Source organism: Ictalurus punctatus, chromosome 12 (assembly GCF_001660625.3).
Source record: "Ictalurus punctatus breed USDA103 chromosome 12, Coco_2.0, whole genome shotgun sequence".
NCBI classification, from domain to species: domain Eukaryota; kingdom Metazoa; phylum Chordata; class Actinopteri; order Siluriformes; family Ictaluridae; genus Ictalurus; species Ictalurus punctatus.
Genome location: NC_030427.2, coordinates 21,159,397 through 21,175,805, shown reverse-complemented (window position 1 = coordinate 21,175,805; position 16,409 = coordinate 21,159,397). Strand labels below are relative to the sequence as shown.

The window sequence follows — 16,409 nt, the reverse complement described above, 5'->3', positions numbered from 1 at the left end:
TATAATTTGGCCTATTTATCAACAATACTCATCTCATTACTGCTAGATAGGAGGGTAAATGAAGAACATAAGCACTATTGAAGCCAATCACACTCAATTCCCCCATTCAATCACTGGCTCCAATTGTGTTTACCATTAAATAATAAATAACAACTGGCAGGCATGGAGCTCTGGGAAAATTGGATCAACTCTTGTGTGACTGCAAAATGGAAGCATTTTCTTTCTTCTATTGATTCTGGATTTGGATCCAGTTATGTGTTGGGCAGTAAACAGTCCATGAGGATCAAATAGGATTTCTGCATTTTAATAATTCCGGCACTTCTTTATGAAACGTTCAAATAGATGTATGTTAAAAGAAATGCTTTATACTCTCCATAAATAATATGGTCACTCAAATAACAATTTACCTACAGTACATGGAGCATTTATGTAAGTTAAAATTTATAGAGGCTTAAATATGAACAGATTCCCAAATATTGTGTTATGAAGAGTATTAAAAAGCGTATGTGGAAGTTAAACATGTTTGGGAAATAGTCTGAAGGTTCTGCCTCTTAAGCGATTTCCCGAATATTGATTTTCAAATTAATTTGCTGAGGGAATCTTTCCCCTTTCATTTGCTACTACGTTTTCTCCCACCACTTATTCTGTGCTTCTGCATTTGCTTGAGGGGGATGTTTTGTTGTTGTTTTTTAGAGCAAACAGATACAATTCCTCCTGGAGCTACCTTGGATCCTTCTTCAGGAAGTGACAGGAACATGCATCAAATAAAAAGACAACTCCCAATTTGAAGCGATCAAAACATTGTAAATATTTTAAACATGGCTCTGACTCTGACCTTATTCAGTAAGGTTGCGTTCAAGATGTTCAGCTACTGTCTCTGTCATTAACAGCAGTTTTATCTATCCGATAAGTTGCGCCTGGCACCTGTCTGATAGAGAATGTGGCATTAGAGGTGCACATCCAGACTGTACAAAAGGTTAGAGGTTTTATAGACAGCAAACCCTTGACTAAGGCATTAGAGATGCTAAGGCCTACCCATAGGACTATGACTTCTCACCTATTTGTGTGTCCAACACGTTTGTCCACTCACTGAGATGCTTGAAAATGAAATACGGCCTGAGATGACATGAGAGAGAAACTTTTAGAGGTTGATAAGCCTGTTGAAAGTGCTTTGGTTATAAGAGACTCTATTATACAATGTGAAATTGTGTAATAGGGCAGGACATTGCAGGTAATCTTAGGGTGCTTGCCAAGTGCTGGATTTCCTAGATATTTATTCATGTGGGTGCTAACAATTTATATCAATACAGTGCCCTCCACTAATATTGGCACCCTTGGTAAATATGAGAAAAGAAGGCTGTGGAAAATTGTCTTCATTGTTTAACCTTTTGATCATTTGTTCAGAAAATTCACAAAAATACTCAGCTCTCATGGATATCAAACAATTGCAAACAAAACACAGGTTTATCAAAAAAAATAAATAAATTGTTAAATATATAGGTATGCAACAATTATTGGCACCCCTTTAGTCAATACTTTGTACTACATCTTTTTGCCAAGATATCAGCTCGGAGTCTTCTCCTATAGTGTCTGATGAGGTTGGATAATACATGGCAAGGGATCTGAGACCGTTCCTCTATACAGGATCTCTTCAGATCCTTCATATTTTTATGTCCACACTAGTGGACTCTCCTCTTCAGCTCACCCAACAGGTTTTCTATGGGTTTCCAGTCAGGGGACTGGGATGGCCATGGCAGGACCTTGATTTTGTAGTCAGCAAAACATTTTTGTGTTGATTTTGATGTATGTTTTGGATCATTGTCCTGCTGGAAGACCCAACTATAGACCATTTTAAACTTTGAGGCATAGGCAGTCAGGTTTTCATTTAATATCTGTTGATATTTCATAGAGTCCATGATGCCATGTATCCTAACAAAATGTCCAGGTCCTCTGGCAACAAAACAGCCTAAAATATCAAAGAGGCACCACCATATTAACCATGGGCATGAGGTACTTTTCCATTTGGTTACCTCTCTGTGTTCACCAAAACCACCTATGAAAAACAGCTCTATTTTGGTTTCATCTGACTATATAACCCAATCCCCTTTGAAGCTCCAGTAGTGTCTGAACACGCTTGAGTTTGTTTTTAGATGAGCGCAGAGGATTTTGTTGTGAAACGCTTCCAACCAACTTGTGGTGATGTAGGTGACAGATTGTAGTTTTGGAGACTTTCTGGCCCCAAGACAAAACTTCTGCAATTCTCCAGCTGTGATCCTTGGAGATTTTTTGGCCACTTGAACCATACTCTTCACAGTGCGTTGAGACAATATAGACACACATCCAATTCCAGGTTGTTTCATAACATTTCCAGTTTACTGGAACTTCTTAATTATTGCCCTGATGGTGGCAATGGGCATTTTCAGTGCTTGTGCTATTTTTTTATAGCCACTTTCCATTTTGTGAAGCTCAACAACCTTGTGCCGCAAATCACGGCTATGTTCCGTGGTCTTACCCCATTGTTATGAATGACTAAGGGAATTTGGCCTATGTGTTATAGAATAATAAAAAATAATCTAATAAACTATCATTGATTTCAGATGCAATAGAGGCAACATTGAGGAACCTCATTATTGGAACATAAACTACAACTAACTCCATTCATTCCCCCTCTCAGAGGAGAATGGTATGAAATGCTTTTCCAAGACCTGCCATTTTGGAGATCTTCTGAACCAGTCATCTAGCCATCACAATTTGGCCCATGTCAGTGTCGCTAAGATCCTTACGCTTGCCCATTTTCCCTGCTTCCAACACTTCAACTTCAAGAACTGACTGTTCACTTGCTGCCTAATATATCACACCCCTTGATAGGGGCCACTGTAATGAGATTATCAGTGTTATTCACTTCACCTGTCAGTGGTTTTAATGTTATGACTGATCAGTGTATAATGTATTTCTGTGCAGTGTCATCACAGATTATGACTTTTTCACTTTAATTTAAAAATGTCAAATACAAAGGCACTACCTTCACAGTTTGCCTAGTATGTGACTCACTATACTTCCTTATGTTCAGTTCTGTAAAGAAAAATGTCAGAAAATTAAACTTATATTAGAAATCAAGAAAACATATCCTATCCTGATACCTCCTTGAATTCCTTCTGAAGGATGCACTGATTCTCTACCGAGTATCTGCATCAGGGCCAATATTAGAACAAAATCTTGGACCAGGATAAGATTTCTATTGTCTAATACAATCCAATGATGAATTTCATAGAGATTTCATTGCATCCTGCTTTCCTTACACCTCCTTTTCGAAGTGAATTTTCTAGTATAATTGTGGCACATGACAGGAACTGTTGAGCACAAAGGCAAATCTGTGGCTTACAGGAGATCAGGCATTCTCGTAGGCCTGAACTATCAGTGACATACAGACAAAAGATTGGAAGTTTGCCAAAGCTTGTCATGCCATCCCCAGTCAGACATTTAATGCAGCATTGTCGTCTGCCAGTTATGTTTTTTTATCAGTGTCCTTCCGCATTCATCCCTCCCATGGGCTCTTACTTTAAACAGATGATAATGAAACATTCTGGGTTTAAATCCAATCAAACATTATAACAGAGGAAGGATTTCTCCCATTCTACAGCTGGTATATCAGGATGTTCAGTCATTTTAATTCACCATCTTTCTACTTTATCCAGTGTTGAAAATTGCTCATGTTTTATTTGCTCTTAAGAACTTCACATGAACATGCATGCATTAGTCTGAGCATACATTTTCTTTCAACAAAATGGGGTACTGCTGTATTACTGTTTGAGATTGAAATGAGGGTGCAACCATTATCCTAAATGTGGCTGAGATACAATGTTAAGGATAAGAGGCAGGAAGGGAGATATTTTAACAAGCATGAGTACTGCAAATTTTGCAGTGAACTCCTACATCTCTTTAGAAAGCAATTTGGGAAGCTAAAATAGATTAAACAACCAGGAATGCAGGCTTAATTTATTTTAAGTTTATTGATAACACTTTACTGTAAGGTCCACAAATTAGCAATATATTAATACTTAAGTAATACTTTCATAATGAGGAATTACTACATGCACTTATACAATCCCAATTCCAAAAAAGTTGGAACGCTGTGTAAAATCTAAATAAATAAAAATAAAAACGGTATGAATTGATTGGCCAATCTCATGAACCCATATGTTATTCACAATAAAACATAGAAAACATATAAAATGTTTAAACTGAGGAAATGTAGCATTGTAAGAAAAAAAAAGAAGGTAATTTTGAATTTGATGGCCACAACACATCTCAGAAAAGTTGGGACAGGGGCAACAAAAGACTGGAAAAGTAAGTTACTACAAAGAAACAGCTGGAGGAACATTTGGCAACTAATTAGGTTAATTGGCAACAGGTCAGTAACATGACTGGGTATAAAAAGAGTATCTTAGAGAGGCAGAGTCAATCAGAAGTAAATATGGGATGGAATCTGGATGGAAGCATATGTTGCTCAAAACCTTTATATACCTTTCAGCATTGATGGTGACTTTCCAGATGTGCAAGCTGCCCATTCCAAAGGCACTAATGCACCCCCATACCATTAGAGATGCAGGCTTTTGAACTGAACACTGATAAAAAGCTGGATGGTCCCTCTCCTCTTCCATCTGTATTTATTTACATTAATTTAAATTTTACACAGCATCCCAACATTTTTGGAATGGTGGTTGTACTTAGCACATCAGTACATACAAAATACAAAATACAAAATGTATACATTAACAGCCAACCGAGTCATACTATATATTTATGAATAGCCATTAGTAATAGTAATAGTTAACATATTGTTAACACATAATATTAGTTAATATCATGACTTGTGCAGTATTACTAGAGATCATTTACATTGTCTTTTTGCGTGCAATCTAGATTAACTAAAACTTTACACTTTGTAAGTTCGCAAAGTCAACACCAAAAACAAATTGCTTTTCAATCACATGATCCTGATCAAACTTCTTTATGATTTATAATTCGTGAATTGGCATCACTGATGATGACTGAGGAGGTATACAGAAATGGATTATATGTTTCATACCACAGGTGAAAATTTTTAACAATATGCATATTTCAGTTTTATTTATATATATACTTTATATATATATATATATATATATATATATATATATATATATATATATATATATATATATATATATATAATATATATATATCCTTTGTTCGGATTTAATATAGAATTGAGTGTTCTGGCAAGAGTCTCAAACTTCAAGTATAGCCTACACTCACTGGCTATTTTATTAGGAATACGTCTACACCTGCTCATTCATGCAGTTAGTTCGCCTAAACTGGATAGCTGAAGATTGGAAATATATAACACCTTTTTTTTTTCAAGTCTTTAATCTTTAAGTTTCAGTGAAGCTGTGACTACTGTAGAACCGATTTCTGTTCTTGGCTAATTGGATCACATCCGTCTCAGTGTTCCTTGTGTGTGTGTGTGTTCTGAGATGGTTTTCTACTCAGCACATTTGTAAAGAGTGGTTATTTGAGTTATCATATCCTTCCTCTCAACTCAAACCATTCTTGTCTGACCTCTGTCATCAAGATGTTTCTTGCTACAGAACTTCAACTCTGGATGCTTTTTGCTTTTTGTGGAAACAGTCTAGAGACTGTTTTATGTGTAAACCGAAGAGATCAGCAATTCTGATATACTCAAAGCAACCTGTCTGGCACCAGTAACTGATATCACATTTTCCCCCATTCTGATGTTTGATGTAACTAAAGCTTTTAACCCGTATCTGCCTGATTTTACGCATTGTACTGCTGCCATCAGCTTTATTTGTTTCCATACAGACGTTTTATAATGTAAATGATCTTTATTAATATTGCCAGATGTCAGAATGTTAATAAACACAGTAAGTTAATAAGATGTTACTTAACTACTTAACTATTACTATTACTAATGGTTATCCATATAGTGTTTGACCATTATTTCATGATGCACTAAGGATTATTGAATGTATTAATTCATCATTATGAAAGCATTAGTTAAGCATTTGTAAATTGCATATTTGTGGACTTTATAGTAAAGTGTTGCCAGTTTTTTTTAAATCCAAAAATCAAAAACTACTAAAAAACCTACTGCATCTTTTCACAAGATTGCAAGGGCTATTCTGAATAGGGCTATAGAGAGTCACCAACAGCACCTGATCATCTGATAAATCATTCCCAACAAATCTTTATATTTGCAAATATTTATCCAAAGAGAGGGCACCAAGGAACAATAACTATATTACAGGTGTATCTCCACTTTCACATTTTAATATTAATCTCAGTCCAAACACCGGTATCGTCAGCATTCCATTAGTATCTTATTTCCACAATATGTAGCCGTTAGGAGTCATCCATGAGGCAATTTAATGAAACTGTGCTGTAATACTTTGTTGCAATTTAAGCATTTAGAACTTGGCCCATTATGTTTAATGGCAGGACTCAGTCCTCGGTATCTTGGCAAAGTGAGCTAACATGATGCATTATATTTTATACACAGAACCTGGGTCTGATTTTACAGCTAAGCATTTAGGAAAAAGAATAACATACTTTGCCATCTTTTTGCTATTTGCTATAGTGGTGAATTTACTGCAAAAGGAATAAAATATGCCAGCCTTCCAACTTAAGAGATCTTTTTTTACTCTAGATGGTCATGCTCAGATATATTTCTCTGATTAAAATGTGGTCCACATCAGCCAGAAAATGACATAGCACAGAAAGTTAAATCTTTTTTTTTTCTTTTACTTTTTTTGTAAGAATACTGAAGAAGACTGAACTATAAAATTTTAAATTGTGCCCACTGACTTAAACTACAGAGGCATATATATGTAGTTATCTGGGGAAATCAATTATACCTCAAAGCAAAAGGAAAATAAAATATTTATAACAATAAAGATTTTATTAAACTTATAGTACAGGGTGAGATTTGCTTTGTCAAATCAATACAAAATATCTCTCTTTTTTCACCTTAAAAAACTTTGAATAAAGAAAGCTTTAAAGATCTGTGTTTAGTATTTCAGAGCAGTCTGAAAGCAGAATGACCAGAGTGTATTTGTCTTTCAGTCCAGCTTGAATTGTACCATTTTATAGCTAATTTAGCCGTTCCAAGAAAAGTGTTGCACTACTCATTGTGCATGAAATGTCCGTTCTAAACTTCGGGATGTGGTGCACCAAATGCTCCAAACATTCATTAATAAAGTTGGTGATGCTTTTCATTCAAGTTGCCTATTTAACAAATTATTTAACATTAACAAAGTAAATAAGTTCAGTAAATATATTTAGAACATTTCTAAACAAGATGTAAGTAATTGTTTGATCAATTATTAATGATTATTTGTCAATGCAAGTGTATTTCTGGCATTAAATCCCCCCTCTCAACATGTGATGTGCTCTCAATTGTTTTGTTTATATTGATTATGTGCATTTTGTTTTGATTTTGAGAGTTGTCTCTGACTATCCTTTCATTGGAGTGTTACTCAATTGTGTCCATGTGTTATGTATTTAGTCTTTGATTAGGTTGTCTTTATATAACCTGTTGTGTCTTTGTCTAGTTACGAAGTCTTGTTCATTATTAAATGTTCATTACTGGACTGTGTTTGTTTCCTTTGTTCCTGGTTTCCATCTTTCTAGTTTTTCTGTATTTTGAAACATGCCTGATTTCTTGTGTTTGAATATTTATATTTCTGTGATGACCCTACCTGCATGTGTATTGATTCCTCCTAATCATATCCTGCCTCAACTCACCACACTTTACAATGTAAAGACCTTTTAAACAAAGAAAATGGTGCCCTACAATGGTCTGTCATCCATTCCCACCCAGGGTGTATTCCTGCCTTATACCCAGTGTTCCCAGGATAGACTCCGGATTAAATGTTTAACGAAAGTGAGTGAGTAAGGTTGAAGTTCATGGTTTATTAATGTTAACTAATGCAGTAAATGATTGTTAAGGGAAACATAATGTAAAGTGTTACCCATGTTTCTGTTCAAAAAGTACTATTTTATACAGTTGTGTTCATAAATTTACATACCCCTTGCAGAATCTGCAAAATGTTAATAATTATAAATAAATAAATAAACAGAGTGATCATTCAAATTGCATTTAGTTTTTTTTTTTAATTAGTTATGCCCTGAATAAGCTATTTCACATAACAGATGTTTACATATAGTCCACAAGACACAATAATAGTTGAAATTCACAAATGAACCAGTTCAAAAGTTTACATACACTTGATTCTTAATACTGTGTGTTGTTACCTGGATGATCAATGACTGTATTTTTTTTTATGTTTTATGATAGTTGTTCATGAGTCCCTTGTTTGTCTTGAGCAGTTAAACTGCCCACTGTTCTTCAGAAAAACTCCTGACAAAAATCCTACATTGGGTTCCTGAGTTAAACCTTAAAAAATGTGTTTTATTGCCTTTTATTTCATGTCATACTATACTAAAAACATGACTGTTTGCATGGGTAAGAAAATGAAACTACGGATTGCTGTAATACATCAGCATACGGCCTTAACTTCAGGATTAAGAAAGATAGCTCAATAAATTCAACTCAATATGGCCACAAAATTATAAGAACTGAACTAAAGTCTCCAAAGTGTGACAGATAAAACAGTTTGTGACAGATTTTATAATGATAGAATCCTTACTGACTAGCTTAGTTAAAAAAAAAAAACTCAGGTAAAGAGTACAGTGGCAGATGTTTAGAATTGGAGCTCAAATCCCATTGTTGTGAGAAATAAGAAGCTGAGAGTATCTCATACAAAAACCTATTCTCTCTTTGAAATGCTGAGCAAGCAATTACCAGAGCTAAGTGACTAGTAAGCCACCATATTGCATTACAATACACCATATTGCTGCTTATGCATGTGTAAAACCTATTTTCACACACACACACACACACACACACACACACACACACACACACACACACACACACACACACACACACACACACACACATACAGTCCATATATTTTTCATTTATAGCTAAGTAGTAGATGTGGCCTTGTTCTTTGATAAATTAATGTCTTAATCATGATACTTCTCACTCAGACATCTGAATGTACAACCCTTGGCAAACATTATGGAATCACCATACTTAGAGAATGTTCACCTTGCTTTTGAAAATTCGTAGCAAATAAACAAATCACAGATATGACATAAAACAAGTTTTGCTTTGTGAAATATACCTCAAACAAATTACATGAAATTATTTTCTTTAATGGCATTTTTTTTTCCAGATCAAGTAGAGCTAAATTAAATCACCTTGTGATAGACATTTCTAAAACAGATACAAGCACAAGTCTTAAAATGCAAATTAGTCTGCAGTTAAAAGAGAGTGCTTACAGACCATAACCTTGGACTTTTTGAAAGGAAACATGGCCCCAACAAGAGAGTTGTCAATTGAAATCGGCTGAATGAAATGGGTAGAGAAAAGGCTAATGCTGTAAATGTAAATGAGCCAAAGTCATCAGTTATTATTAAATAAGGACTAATTATGTATAGATGAAATATCCTCATCTTGTCTCATTTGCATATTTGTACAAACTTACATAAGCCAATTTGCATGAAAAGTTCAGCATGGTTAGAGCAACCAGGTGAAATTGCTCTTGAAAGTCAGAAATTATACAGAAACTGTAAAAAAAAAAAAATAAAAAAATAAAAAAAAAAACAAGACCTACTGAAATATACAGACTTGTGTGTGTATGCATAGGTGAAAGTGTAAACATAAAACCATCAATGGCTATTAGAATAAAAAAGATGAATGCGGTTACTAAAAAACAGCAAGGAGTGAGGAATGTAAGTCAGGAAAATTGGTGCTGAAAAGGGGATCAGCTCTGTTGGCATTTCAGTTCTAAATGAGACAAGCATCTCAATCTGCAATTCCGTGCAAACATGTGGAGCAGTGATGGCTTAAAAAAAAAAAAAAAAAACTACATGTAGTGCCCTATGTAGCCCTACGTACTTAATTATGTTATTACCTAATTAGAGAGTGGCAAATTCAGTTCAGGTATTAAAAATTAACTCATGTAATAACCTTCCAAACAGTATTTGCTTCACAATCTTTTGTCAAATTTTATTGATGACCTGTGGCATATGATTCTGAGGTACATTCCAGAAAAAAAAATATTATTATTACTATTATTATTACTATAAAATAGTCAAACATATTGTTTTGGGGACATTCTCAAAGCAGTCCTGAGTATGCTACAGTAAGGATTTTTAGACAGTGGACTAGTTGTTATCATCTTTTAAGAAAAATATTATAGCATACATTGTATTACAAAAATATTATACAGTATAATATTAAAGCAATAAGAACCCCCAGCCACACATGACAGATATTATTATTATTATTATTAGTAGTAGTAGTAGTAGTAGTAGTAATAGTAGTAGTAGTAGTAGTATTGTTGTTGTTGTTGTTGTTGTTGTTGTTGTTGTTGATCAATTATGCCTGTACATTCTATTTGCTCTCACATCCAAGTGGGGTCCATAAATCTGAGCCTATGAGTGAAAATTCTTCTGTTCTGCATTATTTTCTAACTTAATACAACATTTTTTTTTATTATGTTATCAGCAATATCTTGAATGAAAATTAGAATCTTAGACTTTTTTTTATTTCAGAATTTCTTAGTATTTGGCATGTCTCTCTTTTGCTTTAATGACAGCATGTATTCAAACTGGTATAGACTCCACAAGTTTGGAAACCTGACGATCCTGACAATGTTAGATCAAATCTTTCTGTGTCATCTGAACATGTGCTTCAACAGAAAAGATTAGACTCAAGGAAAAGCAATTTTTTTTAAACATATCACAAATAGTGACCTAGAAATCGTGCATAATATTGAATATTCAAGATATTGAGCATTTCCTTTCATTGTATTAAATATTCCAACATTCTAGGACTTTTATAATATATATATATATATATATATATATATATATATATATATATATATATATATATATATATATATATATATATATATATATATATATATATATCTTTTTTTATGGAAGAAAAATCCCAGATTTTCAGTCTCATCTCAGACTTTTGGATGCCATTGTATGTCTTTCTTCAAACTAGTAAAGTGTATGAAGCATTGGGAAAGTATGAAGAGGGTGAAGTCTTTTTCCACTTTTACTGTTTACTATTTTACCTTTACAGTTTTGCTCTTGACTCACCATTAGCCAAATTAGACAGATATGAGACAGCATCAAAACATGTTTGTATATGTATAAATATGTATAAACATATAATGTCCTGATCATACTCTTTCTTACAGGTGTATTAAAAAAACTAGTTTGAATCCAGAGTATTTTCTGTTTGTTATTCTGCTCTTTTATTCACCAGTCTCAAAATGTCAGTTCTAATTTTATTAGAGTGGTCTCCTCTGTAAAAGAAAGCTAGCTGTCAAAGATTTTATTTGAAGATTAACAGAAACTGTGTTTGAATTTGATTGCAAATGGCTTGTGTACCCCCATGAAAAAGGATGCATGAAAAGAAGAAGAATAAGTTTCTGCCATGATTAAAACAACTGCTACATAACATAACTCGTTATATAACAAAAAAGAGACTATGAGACTATGCCTGAGATACGACATAACAGTTTAGTTTACTGGAGTAGCAGATTAAGCTTAAATTTGCAGACATTTTTAGCATGAATGACTGAAGAGTCACAAGAAGGCTCCATTATCGGTGGTGACATGTGATCCCATTAGAGCAGAAAGCCAAGGTGCTACATTTTCTTTCCCATTCATGCTAGAGAATCTGGCACATAAAGTCAGCCCTCATCTCCCATCTCTTCTCCATTACCTGCATTGTCAGAGACGCACCAGCGTTGTTTGCTTCCCTTTCAAAATATTCTGCCTGATTGATGGACAGGTAGGGCAGAAGCGACAGAAGAAAAAAAAAATGCCTCATGTGCAGGAAAAGACAGAGAAAGCATAATATGCAAGTATACATATTGATGTCTATCAATAGGTACTGACATATTCCAATATTCATAAGGTATGTTTTTTTTGTGCGTCGTGGGTATGCCAGTTTCTTGGCGTAATTGCATCTGCTAGGTAATAAACTAAAATGACAAAGGCAGCACATATATCATGTCTGTATTTTCCCTCCATCGCTCCTTGTCTAATTCTAGACTCTCCCGTCCTCTCCATGCGCGAGAGTTTTCATATTTCATTAATGAAGAACTTGGAGATGGGAGGGACTCAGGGTTCCTCTAATGGCAAGAAATATCAAAGGAGTAATAAATCTTACACCATAGTTAGCTGAGGCGGTGAGAAAATAAATGCACATCTAACATGAAGACCAGAGTGGAAGCAAAGTGTAAAGAAGGACAAGACAGGTATATAGGCCAGAGGACAATGAGTGGGAGTGGGTGGGAGGACAGAGTCGGGAATACATTGGAGCTGCTGATGAAATATTGAGAATGAAGTCTTATATTAAATAAATAAATAAATAAATAAATAGCAATGTATGCTTGGTTACCATACATTACACGTGGCTCATCTGGGAGACAATTTCACTACAAGTTTTCTCCTAATGAAGACACTGTTCTAGAACTACAATTGATTTGAGAAAAGTGAAGCTCTGAAATCAATACAGAAACCCAATATCTGCAATTAGGAGGCTGTGCAGTCATTTCAGGTAAGGATGCTTGCAAGCATAGGTGCATAATGAAAATTCTGGCCTTTCTGACATCAAGTAGATTACTGTATTCATTAGAGTTTATAGATTAATGCTATATACAAAACTCATTTAGAGCAACATGTCCAGATTAAATAGACTGTTCAAAATTTTAAGAGCTATATTTTCAGTGTATTTATTTATTTATTTATTTATTTATTTATTTATTTATTTATTGCATGAATTTTCCCAAATTGCTATCTCACTTCAACTGAATACAATTAGAGTTCACTTGAAAGTATACTATGACCAACTCTCTCTATCAGGCAGTCTCAAATCAGTTGTTCTGCTGCACACCCGAGTACGATTGCCATGTTCTCACCAGCCCTAATGAACCGCACAGAGGGGGTAAACACACCAAAGTTTGATTCAACCTCATTAAAAGCTTTATAATATATTTGAAAATACCCTTAATTTCCATTCAAACATTTAGAGCATTATGTCATAAATACATTAATTTTATCATACGCTAATAAAAATAGGCTCATTCCGATTTTTTAGGTAAGCATCATACGGTGACAAAACAGACATAATTAGTACCATAAGTTTAGGTCACATTATAAAGGCCTCCAAAGGATGTGCCTAAAGCTGATTGATAAGTAGAAGGAGTATAGGTGAAAAGAGGGTGGTTTTGTGTAAAGAATATTTCCAATGGCAGACATGTGGAAACTATTCCATGTTTATGACAGCCTGGGAAAATCTGACAGATGCTGCTGCTGAATTTGGGCAAACATAGAAAAGATTTTTATTTTTATTTATTTATTTTTTTAATCCAGGTTTTCCCTTTTTTTCTAGTTTGACACCTCTACTTAGGAAATCATAAATATACACTCAAAATCCACTTTAGTAGGTACACCTGTACATTCATGTAATAATTCAATCAGCCAATCATGTGGCATCAGTGCAATTACGTAATAAATTAATTTATACATTACCTAATAAAATATGAGAAGTTTAGTGCACAGAATGAGCTGAATTAATGAGTGGTTATTTCAGCATCGATCTAAGAGTGAACAGAGATCTGTTGAGTGTATCAAGAGTGACTTTTACCTTGGGTGGTAAGACTAGAGAGACTGATATGGATGGTGCTGATGATAAAAATGATTACACATTTCCCATTGTAAATGTATAATACTTTATGAGGATGATTTTTTTTTTAAATTATAGTGTCACTAATGTGTTATATACCCATATGTAGTAGATTATGTAACATTTGTACAGGTGGGAGGGTTTTAAGAACCATGAATAATTCTCCAGGAAAGAAAAGAAATGTGCATCACAGTCTGTTGCATAGTCAAATGGACCAGCACTTGACCCCGTAAAACTAAAGTTTGGAGGAGGTTCAGAGTACAAGTGTTAATCCTCTGGTGCCAGCCAAGCAATCAATAATGGTTGCTATCAGGGCCTGCAGCATCGAAAGCTCAGCTGGCAGTCATCGGTTTAAATCGTCCTTCTTATTCATCTTAGTTAACAGTGATAGGATCTCGAGTGCTGAGCCAGTAGCTGGAGAACCTGCATGATATATCACTTATAACCGCATAATACGATTAAAGAATCAACAAGATTGGTGGGAATGGGGGATAATATCTAATTAATGCCTGTAATTGGTGAAAACACCAAGATGTCTGCTAAGGGAGCAGTGAGTGATTTTCCCCCATGGTTCACTTTATCAAGGATTTGAAAGAACTATGATGGTATTTGGTCCAGACCAGGTCTTGCACAGATAGAAAATAATGTTTTTGATCTATGGTAAGTTTGAGGAGTCAAAACAACTTGGAGTGTCCACACTGAAGTGGACATTGGGGTTCGCTCATACTGTTTCTAGGCAACAGAAGTGCATGTCTCTTATAACAGCCACAAATACCCATGCATGCCTGAACTTGATAGTGTCATATCCTCCCCTATGTCCCTCTATTTAGTTATTTTTTTCAATTGGTCAGTGTTCTCATTTTTCCCCTTTTGTCCTGTTTTAAAATTCCTTAAATTTATTTCAAGCTTATTGGACTGTCATCCAATGTGTCAAACGTATCCTTGTCTGGAGTCCTGTATGGACATAACAAGCTGTTGTATTGAATGATATACAGTATGCTTACATGTATCAAGCAAGCAATTTTTTTTTAAATTCACAAAAGTACACAAATCTGCCTCAATATGTGACATGATGTGTGTTCTGAGATGCTTTTCATCTTAGCACAGTTGTAAAAAGTGGTTATTTGATTAGATCCCAGTAAGTCAGCACTTTCTGAAATACATAATTCATAATAAATAAATAACTATGGCATGAATAACCATGCATCGGTAAGTCCATCCATCCATCCATCTTCTACCGCTTACTCCTTCTTCAGGGTCGCGTGGGAACCTGGAGCCTATTCCAGGGAGCATTAGGCACAAGGCGGAAACTGAAACTGAAACTGACATCCAGAAGACATAGTAAGATCAGGATCATTGTTCTTGTTTCAACAGTGCTTTGCAAGTGCTGATGTTTCACTAACAGTGAAATATGACATGAAACCATTTCTTTGTATGTCCATGGTTTGACCATAAAAAAACAGTGACTAACAGATACTACTGTGAGATAGAGCTTATGCTTACTTGCACAGAAGTGTTCTAATATGTACACAAAGGGGAAAAAAAGATTGCTGTTGTCAAATAAAACACAAGCAAAAATGTAGCTGTCAGGCGTGATGCATGAGTGGATTATGGGTGTTAACCTTTTCGTTTATTCATGAGGCCTACAGCATGCACAGTTTATTCACTGCCTACAGCTTCATGAAAAATTCAATAATAAAGGGCTTGCCAGAGCGAGGCTTCAAATGAGCACACAAGTCAGCACACATTCACGAAGTGGTCTCTCAGTTGTGAGAATCACATTTATTCACATAATGCGAAGACAAATGTAAGCCTATAATTGGCATGTCCACACGATAGAGAATATCAAAACATTCACAACATGTATTTGAATGCTAGAGAACGCTGCATTCAACTGACACTTTCATTCCACCCACCAACATTGCGACAGGTTGGCAGGATAACCCCTCTGCGGCTATCAAACCATTTCCTTCAGCTCTAATATCACAATGACACTGCTGTTAGCCTGGGGTTGCTCCCGAACTCACAAACACTCAAAGCCCTTGTCCGCAGTGACAGCTATTCAAAACAAAATCTCCAGTGGCAATTTAGGTAATTTCGAGCAATTTTCTTAGTGGTGTCATTATAGCTCTGCTTTGGGTTATGATGGTAATGTTGTTGCCAACACTCTGCATCTCCATTAAGACTTGTATCAAGGGCAAGTAGTATATTATATGCTATATATATATATATATATATATATATATATATATATATATATATATATATATATATATATATATATATATATATATTGCTGTACACTCCTAGGCTTGTTTGTGTAGTTTGTTCACATTATTCTGGCTGTTTTTTCCCCTTTGGTGTGTAACTCCTGCTATAACATAATTAATTCTCATTATTATGCCCTCCTTTAAGGAGCACTGAGCACTTCCTGCATTATTACCATACTGCAGTGAGAGAGGAGGGTAAGGAAGAGTAGAAGGATTGGTTGTGGGACAGCGTTCTCAATGTTTGTTCTGAGTAATTAGCCAGAGAAACATGGCGAATGATTTTGCAGAACTAC

At 34.9% G+C, this 16,409-nt stretch overlaps 1 protein-coding gene across 1 annotated transcript in view; it reads left to right on the top strand.

The window, feature by feature from the left end:
* The first annotated feature begins 604 nt into the window (after nt 1–604).
* The window catches only part of serinc2 (serine incorporator 2), a 155,551-nt gene continuing 139,746 nt past the window's right edge, over nt 605–16,409 (top strand). Inside the window, exon 1 of the mRNA XM_053684012.1 lies at nt 605–608. The gene's annotated coding sequence lies outside the window, so the exon portion shown is untranslated. The remainder of the gene's footprint in view (nt 609–16,409) is intronic.